The sequence below is a fragment of the Bos taurus genome, chromosome 1, assembly GCF_002263795.3.
Source record: "Bos taurus isolate L1 Dominette 01449 registration number 42190680 breed Hereford chromosome 1, ARS-UCD2.0, whole genome shotgun sequence".
In the NCBI taxonomy this organism is placed as follows: Eukaryota; Metazoa; Chordata; class Mammalia; order Artiodactyla; family Bovidae; genus Bos; species Bos taurus.
The window spans coordinates 82,323,237-82,343,996 of NC_037328.1; the positions used below are offsets into that span (position 1 = coordinate 82,323,237).

Consider the following 20,760-nt stretch of genomic DNA (forward strand, 5'->3'; position numbering starts at 1 on the left):
GGGTAACAATCACACACTTCTAAGTTATGAGAGGAAATATTATACATGAATAAAACTGTCCAGCAATAACAGGGGGAAAAAACCAGTGAACACTGAACTACATCTTGAGGACGACCAATATTTATGACACGGTCAGAAAATGGAAACAAAATCCAACTCAGGAACAGTCATAAAGGTTTAAAAGTTAGAAGAAAAGAAAAAGAAAAAAAAAAAAAAAGAGCATACATTCATAGATATCTACAGGATACAGAATTTTAAAAAGGAAGGAGTGATCATCACTGTTTAATATAGCACTCGGGATGAAAAAAGATGAACATTTTATTTTACTTATAGATTAGGATACCATCAGTATCAGTAGTAAAAAGGTGTTTTATCTTCGTGACTAGATGGTAAGCACAGTAATGAGTGAGAACCAGCTTGCAGAGAATTGGGGGGAGAAAGGTGAGAAAGGAAGGAGGAGGAGAGGGCGAGGAAGAGGAAGAGAAAACATCAATATATGTGTAACTGAAACCCCTGAATAAGAAAACTAAAACAATAGAACAAATAGTTCAAAATACAACCCAAGAAAACCTTCCTGAGATTTTTTTTTTTTAACAGTCATCAATCTACATATTACTAGTGCAGGAAAAAAAAGGCCTAGGATGATTATTCTGAGACCCAGTAAAATTACTGGATTACCCAAACTAAGTAGCCAGTAAATATGATGAATTTTGAGAGAGGACAAAAAAACACCTGGCTAGCCTCAGATTTTCCCACAGTAGTATTCGATGATAGAAGATAACAGAACAACATTTTCAAGATCCTTAAAGAAAGGCAAAATGCTTTTCAATATAAAAGCTAGAAACCAACAATGTGAAGACTCAACAACTCAAAAATCATTGTTCTCTTGAGGCTTCCCTTTTTTTTTAACTTCTTCCATATTATTTTACTTTTGGCCAAATCTTAACCAAATAGCCTCCATATCTGGAAAAAAAAGATGTGTCTTTTATTAAACATTTGTCACCTTCTGTTTAGAAGCCTATCATTTTATAGCCAAGAATGTGAAGCATATTCTTCTTCATGAAAGTAATATGAATTCAAAGAACATTTGAAAAATACATAAAGACATTTTAAAAGATAAAATGCCCTCCATAATTTTACCACTAAGAGAAAATATTATTTAAAATGATTATATTTCTTTGCCTTTTTCTAATCATTTAGCATAATTAAGATATCAGTTGTTCTCAAAGTGTGACTCATAAGAGGACCACAGGAGGTCTTCAAGACTCAAGAGTTTTGTGAAGTCAAACATTTTCCTGATATTATAATCTTAATAATAATATGAAGATTTCACTTTTATTATTCAGCATATTCACATTTGCAAATATAATGCAACAAGGGTCAGTTAAACTGCTGTCTTCTTAGCCCAAATCCAAGCAGTGGAACCAATCTATACTAGCAGTCATCATATTCTTCATAGTCATACCCTTAGAGGAAAGGGAAAAAAATTCCATTTTCACTCAAGATTGCCCTTAGGGGATTCCTCGGTGGTCCAGTGGTTAAGAATTCGCCTACCAATGCAGGTGGACATGGGTTTGATCCCTGGTCAGGAAAGATCCCACATACCACAGGATAGCTAAGCCCACCGCCGTATCAGGAGGAACCACCACAATAAGAAGCAGGCACATGGCAACTACAGAGGAGCCCCAACTCACCGCAACTAGAGAAAGGCCGTGAGCAACAACAAAGACTCAGTGCAGTCAAAAAAACAAACAAAGACTGTCTTTGATGAAGCAGTGCTTTTTATTAATTTTATTAAATCTCAACCTTCAAGGTACATTAAAAAAAAATTGTGTGTGATGAAACAAGAAATAGGACTAAAGCACTTCTGTTGCACAGCAAAGCACTACAGTTGTCTCAACAAAACCACTTGTGCGACTGAGTTGTGAGCTGAACCAATCACCTCTATCATGGAGTACGATGATTGACAGAAAAAGATATCTGTTCAGACTTGAGTGTATGACGAAAACTTTTTCAGAAATGGAACACAGTAAAGCTGTCACTTTAAGGGAAAAAAGGAACATGTTGCTAATGATTAAAATTCAAGCTTTCAACTGAAAATAAGAATTTTGGAAATCATATAGCCACCACTGTGAGCTTTACAGCTTCAGGGTAAAGACTTCACTGGTGAAACTGGAGGTGATTCATTAGCCCTTGGTTTGTTTTTTTTTTTGGCCTCATGGCGTGGCTTATGGAATCTGTTTCCCTAACAGGAATTGAGCCTGGGCCCCCTCGACAGTGAGAGTGCGGAGTCCTAACCACTGGACCACCAGGGAATTAGTCTTTCTTGAAGGAACGGATTCAGCAGCCAAGAAAATGACTGGGAAAACTATAGCAAAAGCACTGGCGATCAGCAGGAACTACATTTAACTTAAAAAGTAAGCCTAAAACAAACAGATACCCTGACAGTAAGGAAAAGACTTACATGAAGACAAATTGGGAGGAGAAAGAAAAAAAGAAGGTTGGAGGGAGATTAAGTGGCTTCATCTGCATATTGGTAGTCAAAACACATCCTTTAAAACTCACAAACTTAGAAGTAGAAACATTTTTAACAGTATAAAAGATAATGGTTAAAATCTGGTACAGAGGAGGGACTGAGGAGGAAGAATAAAGAAAATTACGCTAAGGAGGAAGAATAAAGAAAATTGTGCTAAATTTAATAACAGAAAGGACCAATGCCTTCCCCCCCACCAAAAAATAGAGGATGACGAGAACTATACAATACTATAATTACAAAGGTAATCACTGGAATAAAAGACACAATCTTAAATATCAGAAGTACAGTAAAGTGGTAAAAGGTTTTCTTTTAAAAAAATAAAAACAAAAAATATTTGTTTTAATCCACCTAAGATTTTCAGATTGAAATCTGAAAAAAGCAAAAATCTAAAATCTTAAAAAAAAAGCCAACCCTCAAACTCCATGCAAAGAAAAACAGGATTGTGATCAGATTAAATGTTGTTTATCAGCTAAAGTAAAATTCAGGCTAAAATGGTATTAAGTGAGTAAATAAACCATCATGAAGATCAATTTCCTATTTCTATATGCCAAATTACAACATGATACGTTCTATATTAGACAGTGCTAATGCTCCTAAGGCTTAGAAGATGGAAGGAAAAAGAGAGAAAAGAGTGCTGTAACAGGGCACTGTCCACGAGAAGCTGGGGTGATGAAAAACGAGTAAGGATTTAGGATATTTAACAATTTAAAAAATCTGACTGATAATGAACTATTTATTCTCTGTGAAAACACACAAAATACTATATTTCAAGTGCTGATGGAACAGTGGGAGCAATGAGAAGTGATCATACATTGGGCCACAGACACACCCAAAAAAACCCTAAATAATCTTCAAAATGTAGAATTAGTACACAAAACATTATCTGATCCCAATACAAAAAAACTAGAAAGGAATCATACATCAGAAAATAAATGTTCTTTCCACCTAAAAAATAAACTTTCTCTAAAACTCTTCAAAGAAGGAATACTAATCACATTTGAAGATTATAAAGTCAATAATGACAGTGGTACATACTGAATTGACTCTTTACTGACTGAGCCACCAGGGAAACCCATGAATACCACTCCGGTATGGAACTACCTGACCCAGGAAATGAACCAGGGTCTCCTGCATTGCAGGTAGATTCTTTACCAGCTGAGCTACCAGGGAAGCCCACTGAATTGATAGCTTTAAAGAAATCTATAAATTGACATTTTTAGAACTCCAACATCAGCAAAACATACATTTTTCTTAAACACACAGGACATTTACTAAGATAAATTATGTATTTTAGGCCATAAAGCAAGTTTCAAATTCAAAAAGATTCAAGTCATACAAAGTATGTTCTCAGACCACAATGAAATTAAATCAGAAATTAACAAAATAAGTAACAACAGAGATGACATCACTATAGATTCTCCAGATATGAAAAGGGTAATGAAAATGTCATGAGTTGTTGAGAATGATGAAACTTAGATGAAATGGCTGCATTTCTTTAAAGATAGAAAATATCAATGCTCACTCAAATAGAAATAGAACTACATAACCTTCTAAGAAAATATACTTTAAAATTTTCCTACAAAGAAAACTCAAGACTTTGATACTTTCAATGGTAAATTTTATCAAACATTTAAGGAATAATTAATATCAAGTATTATAATAATTATTATTAAAATCAACTCTTCCATAACACTGAAAAGGAGGTAATAATTCACAATTCTATGAAGTCAGTATAACCCAACACCAAAACCACACAAAGGCATCACAAGAAAACAAAACAGATTACCATTCTTTATGAACACAGATATTCACATTAGAAAGGATAATATCTCATAACCAAGCAGATTTACCTAAGGAATGTAAGTTGGTTTAAAACTCAAAAAATCAATATAAATCACCTGATTAACAATGAACTATGGACAGAGGTTCGTGACATTGTACAGGAGACAGGGATCAAGACCATCCCCAAAAAAAGAAATGCAAAAAAGCAAAATGGCTGTCTGAGGAGGCCTTACAAATAGCTGTGAAAAGAAGAGAAGCCAAAAGCAAAGGAGAAAGGGAAAGATATACTCATTTGAATGCAGAGTTTCAAAGAATAGCAGGGAGAGATAAGAAAGCCTTCCTTAGTGATCAGTGCAAAGAAATAGAGGAAAACAATAAAGTGGGAAAGACTAGAGATCTCTTCAAGAAAATTAGAGATACCAAGGGAACATTTCATGCAAAGATGGGCTCAATAAAGGACAGAAATGGTATGGATCTAACAGAAGCAGAAGATATTAAGACGAGGTGGCAAGAATACACAGAAGAACTGTACAAAAAAGATCTTCATGACCCAGATAATCATGATGGTGTGATCACTCACCTAGAGCCAGGAACATGAAGTCAAGTGGGCCTTAGGAAACACACTACCAACAAAGCTAGTGGAGGTGATGGAATTCCAGTTGAGCTATTTCAAATCCTGAAAGATGATGCTGTGAAAGTGCTGCACTCAATATGCCAGCAAATTTGGAAAACTCAGCAGTGGCCACAGGACTGGAAAAGGTCAGTTTTCATTCCAATCCCAAAGAAAGGCAATGCCAAAGAATGCTCAAACTACTGTACAATCGCACTCATCTCACACACTAGTAAAGTAATGCTCCAAATTCTCCAAGCCAGGCTTCACCAATACATGAACCATGAACTTCCAGATGTTCAGGCTGGTTTTAGAAAAGGCAGAGGAACCAGAGATCAAATTGCAAATATCCGTTGGATCATTGAAAAAGCAAGAGAGTTCCAGAAAAACATCTATTTCTGCTTTATTGACTATGCCAAAGCCATTGACTGTGTGGATCATAATAAACTGTGGAAAATTCTGAAAGAGATGGGAATACCAGACCACCTGACCTGTGTCTGGAGAAATCTGTATGCAGGTCAGGAAGCAACAGTTAGAACTGGACATAAAACAACAGACTGGTTCCAAATAGGAAAAGGAGTACGTCAAGGCTGTATATTGTCACCCTGCTTATTTAACTTGTATGCAGAGTACATCATGAGAAATGCTGGGCTGGAGGAAGCACAAGCTGGAATCAAGATTGCCAGGAGAAATATTAATAACCTCAGATACGCAGATGACACCACCCTTATGGCAGAAAGCAAAGAAGAACTAAAGAGCCTCTTGATGAAAGTGAAAGAGGAGAGTGAAAAAGTTGGCTTAAAGCTCAACATTCAGAAAACGAAGATCATGGCATCTGGTCCCATCACTTCATGGCAAATAGATGGGGAAACAGTGGCTGACTATTTTGGAGGGGTCCAAAATCACTGCAGATGGTGACTGCAGCCATGAAATTTAAAACCGCTTACTCCTTGGAAGGAAAGACATGACCAACCTAGACAGCATATTCAAAAGCAGAGACATTACTTTGCCAACAAAGGTCCGTTTAGTCAGGGCTATGGTTTTTCCAGTGGTCATGTATGGATGTGAGAGTTGGACTATAAAGAAAGCTGAGTGCCAAAGAATTGATGCTTTTGAACTGTGGTGTTGGAGAAGACTCTTGAGAATCCCTTGGACTGCAGGAAGATCCAACCAGTCCATCCTAAAGCAAATCAGTCCTGGGTGTTCATTGGAAGGACTGATATTGAAGCTGAAACTCCAATACTTTGGCCACCTGATGGGAAGAGCTGACTCATCTGAAAAGACCCTGATGCTGGGAAAGATTGAGGGCAGGAGGAGAAGGGGACAATAGAGGATGTGATGGTTGGATGGCATCACTGACTCAATGGACATGAGTTTTGGTAAACTCCAGGAGTTGGTGATGGACAGGGAGGCCTGGCGTGCTGCAGTTAATGGGGTCACAAAGAGTCGGACACGACTGAGCCACTGAACTGAACTGAATTAACAAATGAAAAAAATCATATCAAACAGTGAATAATGTATATCTGACAAAATTCAACATCCATTCATGAAAAAGAACTCTTAGAAAAATAGAGAGGGAAATTTCCACAACTTGATAAAGAGTATCTGCAACAAATATGCAACTAACATTACACTTAATGGTGAAAAATCAAATGTTTTAACTCTGGGAACAAGGCAAGAATGTCAGCTCTCACCAGTCTTATTCAACAAGGGAAGAAGTTCCAGCCCTAGAAATACTGCCCTGGAAGTTCCAGCCATTGGCAGGGGTGGTATTAGGGGTGGTGGGGGAGAAAGCACAGATTAGGAAGAAAAAAATAAAACCGTTCCTGTATGTGGATAACATGGTTGTCTACATAGCAGATCCCAAGGAATATACACAAAACTTCCTAGAACAAAGAAGTGAGTCCAGCAAGATTGCAGGATACAAGATAAACACAAAAACCAACTATATGCTATTAGTGAACACATGGCCACCAAAATAAAAAATTCAATCCTATCTACAGTTGCAAAAGAAAAGAAGGGAGGAGGGGAGGGAAGCCAGGCAGGCAAACTGACTAGGTACACTCTAATAAATCACGTACAGCAATCATACTGGAAGACTCAACATGGTAAAGATGTCAGTTCTGCCCAAATTGATACATATGTATAATATATTGATAATTTCTATCAAAATCCTCAAGATTTTTTTGTACAGACAAGAATATTATAAAATGTATATGGAAAAGGAATTAGAATAGCTGAAATAATTTTGATATGAAAAATAAAGTGGAAGAATCACTTTATCCAATTTCAAGACTTACTGTATATAGCTACAGTAACCAAGACTGTGGCACTGGCAGAAGTACAGACACACAGATCAACACAACAGAAAGGAGAACTGAGAAGTAGACCCACACAAGTACACCCAACTCATTTTTGACAAAGGTGCTAAAGCAATTCACTGGGGGAAAGACAGCTTGTGCCAGAGCACTTGGACATTTAGAGGCCAAAAAATAAAAATAAACCTTCAATCTAAGTCTAAGTTATGTAAAATTTAATTCAAAATATCACAGATTTAAGTATAAACACGAAGCTGTAGAACTTAAAAAAAATACACACAGGAAAAAAATCTTCAGGATCCCAGGTTAGGCAAAGAGTTCTCAGACATGATGCCAAAGCATAAAAGAAAAAGAAACTGGACTTCATCAAAATTTAAAACTTTTGCTCTTCAAAAGGCCCTGCTAAAAAGTGTAAAAAGAAAAGTTACTGACTGGAAGAATCATCTATTTGACAAAAAACTAGAATGTAGAATACATTTTTAAAAACAATCTAAAATTATCAAAACGCAAAAGTAAAATGGAAATCTACTTAGAACATAGGCAAAACAAACAAAATTTGACAGAAGTTAAACCACAATGAAGTATCACTACATATCTATCAGAATAGCAAAAATAAAATTGAGAGTGACTTCACCAAATACTGGTGAGGACATGGACAAACTAGATCATTCATATATTGTTGCTGAAAACATAAAATGGTACAACCACTCTGGAAAACAATTTGGTAGTTTCTTAAAAAAAAATTAAATATGCAGCTATTGTATAATCCAGCAATTGCACTCTTGAACATTTCTCCCAGAGAAATGAAGAAAGCTTATACAAACTTATATACAAAAGTTTATAGCAGCTTTATTTTTAACAGCCCCAAGCTGGAAACAATGTAGACGTCCTTCAACAAGTGAATGGTTAATCAGACTGTGGTATGTCCATCCACACTATGGAATACAACTCAGCAATAAAAAGCAACAAACTACTGACAGATACAACCACCTAGATGAATCCCTAAAGAATTCAGTTGAATTTAACAAGGTCAATTCCCAGTGGTTCTTGAAATGACAAAATGATAGAAATGGAGAACAATTAATGGTTGCCAAGGGTTAAGAAATGGGAGTGGGGGGCGGAGAGGAGAGAAGAAGTCATGGCTACAGAAGGGCATAATGAGGGATGCATATGGTGATGATGCTGTTTTTTGGTATCTTTACTTCACTGGTCAATATCCTGGTTAAGTACTTGTACTATAGTTTTGCAAAATGTTCCCACTCGGAAAAACTGAGTTAAGAGTACAATGGATCTATTTACATTAATTTTTGCAACTAAATGTGAATCTACAATGATTCAAGAGCTTCCCAGGTGGTGCTAGTAGTAAAGAACCCCCCTGCCAATTCAGGAGACATAAGAGATGAGGGTTCGATCCCTGGGTCAGGAAGATCCCCTGGAGGTGGGCATGGCAACCCAGTCTGGTATTCTTGCTTAGAGAATCCCATGGACAGAGGAGCCTTGCAAGCTACAGTGTTCACAGGGTCACACAGAGTCGGACACAACTGAAGTGACTTAGCACGCATGTACAATGATCCAAACATTTAAAATTTAATTAAAAGAACATTGCTAATTATTACAGAAATGCAAATCAAAACTACAATGAGATACCACCTTATTCCACCAAGAATAGCTATCATCAAAAAATCCACAAACAATAAATGCTGGAGCGGGTGTGGAGAGAAGGGAACTCTCCTAAACTGTTGGTGAGAATGTAAACAGGTACAGCTACTGTGGAGAACAGTATGAAGGTTCCTTAAAACTAAAAATAGAACTGCCATGTGAACCTGCTGGGCATATATCTGGAGAAAAACATGATCCAAAAGGATACATGCACCCCAGTGTTCACTGCAGCACTGTTTACTGCTAACTGCTAAGTCACTTCAGTCGTGTCCGACTCTGTACGACCCCATAGACAGAAGCCCACCAGGCTCCCCCGTCCTTGGGATTCCCCAGGCAAGAACACTGGAGTGAGTTGCCATTTCCTTCTCCAATGCATGAAAGTGAAGAGTGAAAGTGAAGTTGCTCAGTCGTGTCCGACTCCTAGCGACCCCTGGACTGCAGCCTACCAGGCTCCTCTGTCCATGGGATTTTCCAGGCAAGAGTACTAGAGTGGGGTGCCATTGCCTTCCCCGCAATGTTTACAATAGCCTAGAAATGGAAGCAACTTAAGTATCCATCAATAGATAAATGGCTTTAGAAGATGTGTTTTATATATATAATGGAATACTACTCAGCCATAAAAAAGAACGAAATAATGCCATTTGCAGCAACATGGATGGACACATACACTGTCATACTGAGTGAAGTCAGACAGAGAAGGACAAATAATGACATCCTTTATATGTAGAGTCTAAAAAGAAATGATACAAATGAACTTGCACAACAGAAAGGGACTCACCAACTTAGAAAATGAACTTATGGTTACCAGAGAGAAGAATGAGAGGAAGAGATAGTTAGGGAGTTTGGGGTGGACGTGTACACGCTGTATTTAAAACGCATAACCAACATATACCTACTGTATAGCACGTGGAACTCTGCTAGAGAAAGACCACTTGCAACAATGAAGACACAGCACAGCCAAAAATAAACAAACAGATATATATACAATTTAAAAAGAAAAAGACCAGTTCTTCTACTGAAGCAAAACCCTCAGTCCTTCCAGCCAGACCTGTCTACATATGCCTCACTATGAGATATTGGGAGATCAAGGACCCACATGCAAACTCCAAGTCCTCCTGCCTGTGCTGTGTGCTGCTTGCTTATTTGATTGTCTTGCAACACAGACACTGTGAGCAACATCTGCTTTAAGCAGGAGATTCCTCTGAGTCTCAAAAGCATACAAGGCCATTCCTGAGAAACAGCTGGACTTCTGGTCTCCAGAATTTTTAAAAAGTAAACATTTTTCTAATCTCTTCCTCAATACAAAGCCCTATAACATGTGAAGAGTTGACTCACTGGAAAAGACTCTGATGCTGGGAGGGATTGGGGGCAAGAGGAGAAGGGGACAACAGACGATGAGATGGCTGGATGGCATCACTGACTCGATGGACGTGAGTCTGAGTGAACTCCGGGAGCTGGTGATGGACAGGGAGGCCTGGCGTGCTGCGATTCACGGAGTCGCAAAGAGTCGGACACGACTGAGCGACTAATCTGATCTGATCTGATAAGTGATCAAGTGACCGAAGAAGATTGTTTCTCTTGTTAGATATCTGTGTATACTTAAGATTAATTTTAAAAGACAATATGAATATGTGACTTACATGCTGAGCTCACAGAAGACCTAAATTTAAGCATGTCAATTGTCTGAGTGACTGAATAGATCATTTTATTGCATTGTGACTGTCTTACCATCTGCCAACTGAAGATATAATCTCTGGCTTTCCCTATTTCATGGGGATGATGTGAAAAGAAATGAGATAGTAGATGCAGATTCCTTTGCAATATAACTAGAGCAATATAATTCTCATAATTTATATTCTAAAAATCAATCAGGCAATAAAAAATGCATTGTTTGATAATGATTCAAAATCTTAATTAAAGTCTAGAATATATATGTACACCAAAGCAGATACACATACCTAAACACACACACACATCTCAGATAGAAAGATCAACAGATCAATCCATCTCTGCAGGCGCTCAGAATTAAACAGCTGGTATTCCAGTATTAGTACACAAACACCGTGAACAGCTATATATAAATAGCTCTCTGTATGCGTAAGTGTGTATATGTATTTTTCCTTCTTTTTTCTTTTCAGATATAATTATAACAAAACAACCTCGTAAGGAAAAAAATCTGACTCCCTAGAACCAACATTTTTAAACAAGCCTCAGAGACAAAGCAGTGTGCTGGACACCAGTACTGTTTTTCCTTCTTCGAATCATTTCAGGGAAGCATGAATTAGACAAGGAAAGCTCTACTGCTTCATCCTACATTTAGCTTTTAGTCCCTGTCCACTCTTTGGCATGAACTCTTAATACAAAAATAAATGCCAACGGCTGCAATAACAAAGGCTCTGAATGTTCTTATTGACATGGAAATGTAAAATGAAACTGGGAAGGGAGCCTGGTAATGATTAACGTAAGGTTTCACTTTAAAGATATTTTTAAATTATATAACTTTTCAAATCTTTTTAAGGTTGATTCATATTTTTTAAATGCTTTGGGTTTATTTATTTAACCTCTACTCTGTAACATGAACAAACAAAGATAAATGTAGCAAGATAAAATAACCAAAAATACATGAAAATGCTTCCACAGTTCACTTGGCAGCTTTAGAGTTGGAGAACACTGTTAACAGAGAACTCAGAAACCAGAAAAGCCAAAGGGACAGACTGTTTCTGGAGTTGTTAACTGTGTTGAATACTACTGAGGATGAATAAGATGAGGAATAAAAGGGCCCAAGATCATTCAAATATTATTACTATGATTACCCTAAAATGAAATCATTTGTATTTTCACTTTTATATATGTTTTAGTATCTTCCTAAAACCACATTATTATTTAGGTCTTCTTTATTGCAAAGTGACCTAGCTGACAACATACTGGTCTGAAATTTTCAAAGAATAAACTGCAAGGTGTACAGAATAGGGTCAAGGCTCCCAAGTCAGAGAGGCTGGTGCCTACTGTGGTTTGATTTACTGTACGATACTACACAAGTTATTCAACCTCCCTCTGCGTCTGTTTATACTAGTATGCATCTGTAAAATGGGGATAAATAATAATACCTAATCCTCAAGTGTGTTATCAAGATTAAATGAGATACCTGCCAGGCGCATAGCATACAATAATATTAGTCATGACTGTGGACATCTGTGCTGCAAAGGCTAAGTTTTATTCTCAGTTCATACCTCCCAGAGTTAGACTGAAGACAGCTAGGTTTAAAATATATTTCTTAAGGCAAACACAGTATACAAGATAAATTCATGTATTTTAAAAAATTCCTTCAACAAATACTTATCAAAATCAAGGGCACTAAACCAGATTCTGGGAATACAGTGGTGAAAAGATTAAAAAATGGTCTCTGAACTCGTATGAGTCCCTAGCCTTACAAAGTCTAGCTGGGGAAGGCTGACACTGAATGAGTGATTTACATGACAATTTTACAAAGAAATGAATCTGACAATCTGGAAGTCAGAGGAAGTGATGTTTAAGCTGGCACCTGAAAATACACAGGAGCTAAAAAACAAAAAAAGTGGGGGGGGGGACATTTTTTATGCATAGAACACACCATAGGCAAAGGCTCTGAGTCAAGAAAGAACAGGAATACCAAGGATCTGAAAAGAACTCTGAAGTATGAAAGGGATACAGAGAATTACAGGAATACAGGCAGGGACAGTACACAGAGCCCTAGAAACCGCCTGGGGATTCAGTCTTTACTGTGAAATGAGAAGCCCTTAAGATATTTTAAAATCCTGAGTCTCATGTCTATATGTAATACATTTCTCTCTGGCTGCTGTGTGGGAAAATGGTCTCTAAAGTACAATAAGACTATGTACAGGAAGATCAATGCAGAGGCTATGGTAATATACCAAGAGAAGACTGATGGTGATGTGGAACAGGCCAGTGGTAGACTAGACAGAATGATTAAATTGGAGGAATAGTCAAGACGCAGGAAAGGAAACAAGTCAAAGACAAGAATCATTCAATTTACTTTAGGTGGACATGGATCCAATCACTAAAACAGGGGTCATCAGATAAGGTTTTGAGAGGAAATGTTTGGAGCATAGTAGGCTGCCATCTATGGGGTTGCACAGAGTCGGATACAACTGACATGACTTAGCAGCAGTAGCAGTTCATGAGTTTGAAAGTGAAAATATTAGTCTTCAGTCATGTCTGACTCTTTGCGACCCCATGGACTGTAGCCGACCAGGCTCCTCTGTCAATGGAATTCTCCAGGCAGGAATACTGGAATGGGTTGCCCTTTCCTTTTCCAGGGGATCTTCCTGACCCAGGGATCAAACCCGGGTCTCCTACACTGCAGGCAGATTCTTTACCATCTGAGGCACCAGAGAAAACCCTCATGAGTTTGAGGTACCTATAAAACATCCAAGTGAAGATGTAAATAGACAACTTAACTATAGGGATCTTGGAACTCAGAACAACTTAGGTTGGAGGTAATAGTAAGATAGCTATTTACCTATGTCACAAGATAAAGTAATGATTCTTAAACTTCCAACATGCTGATGAATCATATCTCAGGGGCTGAATTCAAATCCTGGTCACCAATTTCAGAGAGTCTAACTCAGCAGAACAGGGAAATAACTCAAGAAAGGCATTTTTAACAAATACTCTCAAGTGACAGACAATATCTTGAGAACGAACAAAGACATTAGTAGCAAGAGAGAGAGGGAAAAAACCTGGAATGTATGATACCAGAGAAGCCATTGAGACAGACTGTTTCCAGAGTTGTTAACTGTGTTGATTGCTACTAAGGACCAATAAGATGAGGAATAAAATGGCCCACAGAACTCAGACAAGGAATGGGAGGGAGGTGAGGAGATGAAGACAGCTATGTGTGGCTCTGTTGAGACTGTACAAACAAGAGGCATAATAAGACTCTGGGAGATGGCGTGGGGCAAAGAAGGGATTTGTTTGTTGTCCGACTTTGTTTTTAGGAGCTTCCCTGGCAGCTCAGACAGTAAAGAATCTGCCTGTAATGTAGGAGACCCAGGTTAGATCCCTGGGTCGGGAAGATTCCCTGGAGAAGGGAATGGCAACCTACTCCAGTATTCTTGCCTGGAAATCCCATGGAGAGAGGAGCCTGGCTGGCTACAGTCCACAGGGTCGCAAAAGTCAGACACGACTGAGCAACTAACACTTTCACACTTTGTTTTGGGGATAAGAAAGACAGCCTGAAGAAAAGGCAAGGTTCAAGATGTATGAGACAAGAGAACACTTTAATTCTCTTTAATCTTACTAGCTATTGTACAAATAAATTATAATTATAGGTTCAAACCTTTCTTAGATAAATAAAAGTCAAAGCCTATCAAAAACATCATGAGATCCAAAAGCTATCTTCTGTAGTTAAGACAGGGCAAATATTGATTGATCTTTGGAGGAAAGCAAAAATACTGAATGGTATTATATATTCTGATTCTAAGGAAAAGGTGAGGCTCCTCCTCAAAGGTAAAGATTAAAACTGAGACAGCAGACATGAGTGCCACCTGCTGGTAAAATGTAAATGCTCAGTTTGTTTCTTTTTTTTTTTGGCCATGCCACAGGGAATGTGGGATCTTTGTTCCCCAACCAGGGATCAGACCTGCACCACCTGCATTGCAAGTGTAGAGTCTTAACCAATGGACGACCAAGGAGGTCCCAATGCTCAGTATTCTGACTGAGATAGAATCTAGTCTTAGGAATTTCAACTAATTGGATTACTGGTTACCTGTTTCCAATGAGTTTCTTGATAAAGATAATGAAGTCTCAGATCTTCCCACCCAGCAAAACAAAGTCTTTTATAAACACTCCTGTTTCAATGTTATTCTCTCAAATCATCCCACCTTCGCCTTCTGAAACATGTACATTACCTTATGTAAAATAGATGACCAGTGCAAGTTCTATACATGAAGCAGGGAACCCAAAGCTGGTGCTCTGGGACAACCCAGAGGGATGGGGTAGGGAGGGAGATGGGAGAGGGGTTCAGGATGGGGTGACACATGTACACCTGTGGCTGATTCATGTTGATGTATTGTAATAATCCTCCAATTAGAATAAATTAATTGATCACAAAAAAAAATCTCCTAGTTAGCTGGTCATCATCCCTTTACTTCAATACATTCGACAGTAGGAGGCACACAGTCCAAGACTTATTACATAATCATTAGACCATTTAAAACTGAACTAGACCTTCTACCCACTTATGGGCTTCCCTGATAGCTCAGTTGGTAAAGAATCTGCCTGCAATGCAGGAGACCTGGGTTGGGAAGATCCCCTGGAGAAGGGAAAGGCTACTCCAGTATTCTGGCCTAGAGAATTCCATGGACTGTATAGTCCGTGGGGTTGCAAAGAGTCGGACACAACCGAATGACTTTCACTTTCACATACTAGCCTTGCCTCTGCTGCAGTACAATAAATCTCCCTATGGTAGTCCTTCACTATCTGAAAGCAGATAGTGCTTTCAGAGATCTGAAACTTATATATATACTTATATCTGAAACTTATACCATATCTGCACTTACTTTCTCCCTAGATTAAACAACTCTGGTATTTTTTTTTTAACTGTTGATTTTAAAACCTCCCACCAGCCCAGTTGTTGGATAAAAGCTGGTCCGTCAATAGTCCATAAACTATCTTATTTAGTTTTTATTTTCAACACATAGCCCAGTGGTACTATCACTTTCCTCTATCTGGGTCTTAATACACAGTTGACTCATACTAAGTTTATGGTCAACTAAAATCCTGTCCAGCTAGATTTCCCCAATCCAGGATGCATTCAACTTAATTATTTGAATCCAGTGCGAGTCTTGATGTCTATCCTTGCTAAATTTCACCTCATAACAATTTTGATTGCACTTTGTCAAGATCATTTTGGACCCTGATTCTTGGTTCTATCCAAATTCGACAAGCCACTCAATAAATCTTCATCCAAATCAATGATAAAAACTTGGATATGAAAGAGCCCTAGAAAGTAATTAATACTAGGCCTGCAAGAATACTCTTTGGGGTAGGAATGTTTCTCATCTGTAAATCTACTATTTACTAATCCATCTCAGCAATGAGAGTAATGAAAAACTAAGGCAAATGCTTTAACAAAATCAAGATGTTATGTAATAAGCATTGCATGAATGTAGTGTCCTCACATTCCTTTCAAAAGTGCCATTTTTATGAGTTTAGCAAGGTTGTTCTTAAGTGAACTCATGGAAAATGTTCACAAACCACAATGGGGTTACAGTGGATAGTTCCTACATCCACTTTTCTTCTACAAAATTACACTGTAAGAGTTAACCTATTTTACTATTTTATGATTAAATATTACAATTTAACACTTAAAACAGTAGATTTGTGGCCATTTGTGCATGTATTTTACTCATCCTAATGGGCTAAAGATCACCTTTTTCAAAAGTATAGTCCTCTTGAGTGAAATAAGCTATGTCTTCTCTGCTTAGGCATCCATGCTTAAGCAAGTGTGCCTTATTTGAAAACTGATCCAAAGTTACTTACAAATTATTTAGATAGCTCTGACTATTCAAATAGGACCATGGGTTATAATTCCACTGGGTCTTGAGATCTGAACAATCATAATGTAACTATATGAAACATATGCTGGGCTTCAGCCTGTTTCTTTAATATATTTATCTGGACTTTTCCATTTTAAAGACCACTCTCTGCGCTCATGAAAATAGAAGCAAAACCAGAAGTGTTGCTCCAGGGTAGAGTGCAGCATTCCAGATGTGGACTCCAAAGTCCCAGTACTGGATTCTAATCCCAGCTCTATTGTTCACTAGCTATGTGATCTGCAACAGGTGATTTAACCTCTCTGTGCCTTGGTCTCACTCATAAATGTGAATAATGACAAAACCTACCTTGTAGAATTACAGGAATTAAATAAGTTAACATGTGTAAATGGTTTGTAATGGTGTCTGCCACACAGTAAGCACTGAATACTTTAGATGTTTGCTATAATTATCATTCCTGATCGTCTACTATCATCACCCCTTCTCACCCATCCTTTCCCTGAACTTGCTCTGAAAATAACAATACAGTACAATGGTTACTTAAGAGCTGGGTTTTGAAGTCAGAATAACCTGGACTGGAGTTTCTGACCCCACACTTAATCAGCAATATTACCTTCAGAAGTCACTTAACCTCTCTCAGCCTAAACTTTCTCTTCTATAATATGAGGATAATAACAGGATCTACTTCATAGGGTTGTTGCAGGAATTAAACAAAAATGAATGCCACACCCTTCACGTAGTACTTGGCATGTAATACACATATTAGGTTCAGATCAGATCAGATCAGTCACTCAGTCGTGTCCAACTCTTTCTGACCCCATGAATCGCAGCACGCCAGGCCTCCCTGTCCATCACCAACTCCCAGAGTTCACTCAAACTCACGTCCATTGAGTCGGTGATGCCATCCAGCCATCTCATCCTCTGTCGTCCCCTTCTCCTCTTGCCCCCAATCCCTCCCAGCATCAGAGTCTTTTCCAATGAGTCAACTCTTCGCATGAGGTGGCCAAAGTATTGGAGTTTCAGCTTTAGCATCATTCCTTCCAAAGAAATCCCAGGGCTGATCTCCTTCAGAATGGACTGGTTGGATCTCCTTGCAGTTCAAGGGACTCTCAAGAGTCTTCTCCAACACCACAGGTCAAAAGCATCAATTCTTCGGCGCTCAGCCTTCTTCACAGTCCAACTCTCACATCCATACATGACCACAGGAAAAACCATAGCCTTGACTAGACGGACCTTTGTTGGCAAAGTAATGTCTCTGCTTTTGAATATGCTATCTAGGTTGGTCATAACTTTCCTTCCAAGGAGTAAGCGTCTTTTAATTTCATGGCTGCAGTCACCATCTGTAGTGATTTTGGAGCCCAGAAAAATAAAGTCTGACACTGTTTCCACTGTTTCCCCATCTATTTCCCATGAAGTTAATCTTTGTCAAAATCCCTCCGTATCCTTTAGTATTTTGGTAGGTACAATCTGGACCATACGAGTCTCTTTTCTGATAGTCATATAGATTCTTCATGCTTTTGACAAATATCTTTGGTTATCGACCTCTCTCCAACTTTGGTAGATGTTCTGTGTTTTATAGATATACTTCTCTCAACATTCTTCCCCATTTCCTTTCTCCTTGGACTGTTTGTGGTTATTGTGTCAGCATTGAAGAATTTCCTGTTCTTCGATCTTATGGTTGCCGGGGGGGAGGGATGGGGAGAAAGGACAGTTAGGGAGTTTGGGATAGGCATGTACACACTGCTCTATTTAAAATGAATAACCAACAAGCACCTACTGTATAGCACACGGAACTCTGCTCAATGTTATCTGGCAGCCTGGAAGAGAGGAGAGTTTGGGGAAGAATGGATACATGCATATGTATGGTTGAGTACCTTTGCTGTTCATCTGAAACTGTCACAACATTGTTAATTGGCTTTACCCCAATACAAAATTGGAGAAGGCAATGGAACCCCACTCCAGTACTCTTGCCTGGAAAATCCCATGGACAGAGGAGCCTGGTGGGCTGCAGTCCATGGGATTACTAAGGGTCGGACACGACTGAGCGACTTCACTTTGACTTTTCACTTTTATGCATTGGAGAAGGAAATGGCAACCCACTCCAGTATTCTTGCCTAGAGAATCCCAGGGATGGGAGAGCCTGGTGGGCTGCCGTCTATGGGGTCACACAGGGTCGGACACGATTGAAGCGACTTAGCAGCAGCAGCAATACAAAATAAAAAGTTAAAAAAAAAAATTCCTGTTCTTTGTGAATCTATTAGTATTTAGGGGTATATTAGTATTTTGGCCTATAACCATGAGACTGTTCCCATATTTGTTTTGCTGAAATATCTGCTTTCTAAAATACAGGATTCACAATGTTATTTTTCCTCATGAGATGTTATTATAACCTTTAAAATAATGAGATAATTTTTCTATCAGTAGTTTATCCCTTCTACTTCCCCAATCATTGATAAAAAGTAAATTCAGAATAATGATTCCCACCACTGTTATCTTTACTGCCTATGAGGCTAAGTGATTAATAAATCAAAATTTTATTAGATATTCTTTTAGCAGAATTAAACTTCTGACAAATATCTAGGTGGTTAAAGAAAACATTACTACCATGATTTGTTTCTCAGTAAATTTTAAAATCTGTTTTAGAAACCATCATCTACAGTCCCTGTCATGCTGATTCCTTAATATTTCTCTGTCAGAATATCACTTTTCATTCCTTTTTTCTTTTATAGCTCTCTACCAGGTTCTTCCCCAACAAAGTGGTTTCCACCTTATGTGTATATTCACACGCATGCCATGTGTACACACGCACACACACACACATCCTCCTCATTAACCCCTCTAAGCATGCCCTATTGGATGTTCCTTTTCACCAAAGTACACCTTCCAACAACCAGAGTTCTTACATGAATACCATCCTACCACTTCTTGATAACAGATATTCTCTTGTTAAAATGCTGAGTTTGCTTTTCTCTATATACTGTAGTGATATACAAAATCATTTATATACCAGGTACTATTCCTAAATAGTTCTGTCCCCAAATGCTTTCTCTCTGCCATATGTTTTCCTCCTAGCTTATCTATTTCTATAACCTTATATAAGCTCCTTTCTCTTCTTCACTACAAATTCAGTGAGCCACAAGGTAATAAATGTTACTTTGCTAGAAGCCCACTACTATGGCATTCAATAGTACAGTTCAGGAAACCAAATCCTGCTCTGATACCCTCCAACTGTTCACTGCCGTATCTACTCTTGTCTTCCAAAGTTAAGAGCATCAAATGCAAACATAAAAACATATGAGCTGTGTCTGCTCCTCCAACTCCAAAACCCTATATTTCTTCTAAATATGTCCAGTAATGTGCATAAGAAAAGTTATTTTGACTAGACTATTAACTTCAAGATAACAAGGAGCACACATCTTTTGCACACTATCGTCCAGTGCCTAGAACATATTAGACCAGAGGCTGCACACTTTGACCCATGGGCCAAGTCCTGTCCACAGCCTGTTTTTGAATGGCTCCCAGCTACGAATGGTTTTTACATTTCTAAAGTGTTGTTTAAAAACAAGTTAAAAAAAAAAAAATCACATGGACGAACGTGTGACAGGGACCATATGTACCCCACAAAGCTTAAATTTTACCATCTGGCCCTTTTTAGAAAATGTTTGCTGACTGCTATACCAGACCCTCAAATATTTGTTGAGAGAGGAGACAGGGGGAGGGGAGCAAGACCTCAGAGTGAAGAAGAAGAAACAGATTCCCAACAAATATACTTTGAGATGATTGCAAATGGTAAATACTCTCATAACAAACACTGTGCAGATCTTTAAATCATTCCTTGACTTCTATTTTCAGAGTTTCAAGAGAAACTGAAGGTTTTTTATTAGTATATTTAAGAGATCATAATTTTTTGGCAATGTACCTATTCTTGAATCACAGGTGCTCCTAAGAGAACTAAATTTAAACCTTGGTAGTCCACTTGTCCAACAAGTCAACAGAAGTGTTAGTCATCAGCAAGGTGTATGGCGTCAATTCACAGGTATGCACCCTCATACACACATCTGTTCCTTCCATGAAGCACCAAGTACCTAAGCACTGACACTCCACAACATTTTACTCATCTGTTCCCATGTGTCTGTACACCTGTTACTTCAAATTTTAATAACTGAGATGTTCCACAAACCCTGTAATAAATCTCTGAATACTGAAAAATGTTTAAGCAAAAGATGAAAGTTCCATTCTCAAATAATATCAAAGACCAGTACTAGACCTGTTCATAGTAATGTCTATTAGAAGCACTTG

General features: G+C 38.2%; 1 protein-coding gene and 1 long non-coding RNA gene across 7 annotated transcripts in view; both read right to left on the bottom strand.

Annotated features, from left to right (window-relative positions):
- VPS8 (VPS8 subunit of CORVET complex) overlaps nt 1-20,760 on the bottom strand; it is a 291,024-nt gene that overhangs the window by 207,511 nt on the left and 62,753 nt on the right. The gene's annotated exons all lie outside the window — the stretch shown is intronic.
- On the bottom strand, nt 1,764-20,754 carry LOC132345658 (uncharacterized). Its single transcript, XR_009495110.1, has 2 exons — nt 18,239-20,754; nt 1,764-18,132 (listed from the first exon to the last, which is right to left on the bottom strand). It is a non-coding gene; the product is annotated as an uncharacterized lncRNA (long non-coding RNA).